Raw genomic sequence first — 1851 nt, 5'->3', positions numbered from 1 at the left:
TCCACCTTCCTCAGGATCCACTGGTTTCCCTCTTTCCTGTTCACTCTCTCTCTTTCTTTACATTTTTAATCACAATTGTCTATTTTTGCTCATTTTAAATATATTTTTAGACATTTTCTAAATGCTTTTTTATATTTTAACATTTTTTGTTGTTTTTGTGAAGCGCCTCGTGATTTTTATCTTGAGAGGCACTATAGAAATGATCTTTTCTTCTTCTTCTTCACCAAAGCCTGAACAGGTGAGTTTAAAGGAGACCACTGATCTCAGGCTCAGGGAGTGTGTGTGCTGGACTGGGTCTAGACCAGTGTTTCCCAGCCCTGGTCCTCAGGGCCCACCGTGTTGTCCTTGAACAGTGTGACCCTGCTGCGACTCACCTGACTGGGGCTGGACGATGTAGAAAAACGTTTCTCCATGAATAAAAAACCATATAGAATGATATGAATAATTATTGACCCTAGCCCTGGCCGTCTTCTGTCCTTCCTCGTGATGGAACAAGCTGGTTACACGACCAGACTTTCCACACCACCGTTGTTGGTTTTTGAATGTAAACATCGCCACACAGGTGAAGTACTCTGACCTTTTTCAGGACCATTCATTCCACCTCTCCATGGTGCAACACCTTGATGAAGTCACATGCTGTCTGGCCAGGTCTGAGAGGGGAGGGGCTGGTGATGGAGCGTGCTCCTGATTGGTTGGGGGTAGGTAAGGACTCTAGTATGGAACTACCCAATCGGCTGTAATGGACAAAGGAAACTTTTATTGAAGCTTTAGATGTTTTTCCTATTGAACCACACGTCTATTGATCGATGTGTCCAGCCCTACGTCTGACTTTAGACTCTGACACTAGTCAGTGACTCGATGCAGCCTGCTGGGTTCCTTATGAAGGTAACTGGTTACTGATTGGCTTGATGAGCTGACTTGTGTTGTTTACTGTGTGCAGGTCCTGGAGACGACTCTGGTCGTAGCTTGGTGTTATATGAATAAACTTGAATTGAATTAAATGAATGAGTGATTGAGGGGTGTCTGCAGCGCTTGATCTCCGGAGGAAGTAATGCAAATGTGCTGAAGACATGAAAAACATGTGGACCTTACATCTGGGCCCCCTGGAGCGGACTAACCTCTGGACTAGGGTCTGGACTATCAGCAGGAGGGAAAACCTCTGAATCCATCTGAGGGTTCATCAGATCTCTGATCTTCATATCTGGTTCTGTAGCCACTGGCCAGCATTCACAGGCGGGCCCCTCGTGGAATATATAAGAGCAAACCATATGGGGCCCACGGGGGTAGAAAGGGCTCCAGACGGTTTGAAAGGGACAAAGCGCACTGGTGAACGTACTTCGTACATAAATATGCCAAACTAAGCTCGTTCCTGTCCGGTCTATCACAGCTGTACGCCACGAGGGAGCGAGACTCACCGATCCACACCACCAGGATCTACAGCACTGATGATGGGATGTCATACAGACGTGGGAAGTGTGGTCGGATGGTAACAAAGAGAGGGAAGGGAGTCCACACAGAAGGGTCTCCCTCCCAGAAGGAACAACAGCAGACATGCCTTGTGCTGCTGAAGGTTCTCAGGCATGCAGGTCATGGTAACCCAAAGGGTTCAGATGAAGGCAGTTGGACTTGTTTGGTTTCGTGAAGATGTTTCACTTCTCATCCGAGGAGCTTCCGCAAACTGACCAGGGGTCTCATTTATCAAACACGGCGTAGAATCCTTACTAAACCGTACTTAAGCTCAGCAAATAAAATGTTCTTACGCCAAGCAGGTGTGTGATCTATCAAACATGGAGGACACACAGCTGTACGCAATCTCCGCTTCATAAATCAGAGACTAACCAGAATGTTTCT

This window comes from Nothobranchius furzeri, chromosome 2 (genome assembly GCF_043380555.1).
Source record: "Nothobranchius furzeri strain GRZ-AD chromosome 2, NfurGRZ-RIMD1, whole genome shotgun sequence".
Classification (NCBI taxonomy): Eukaryota; Metazoa; Chordata; class Actinopteri; order Cyprinodontiformes; family Nothobranchiidae; genus Nothobranchius; species Nothobranchius furzeri.
This window is presented reverse-complemented; position numbering follows the sequence as displayed.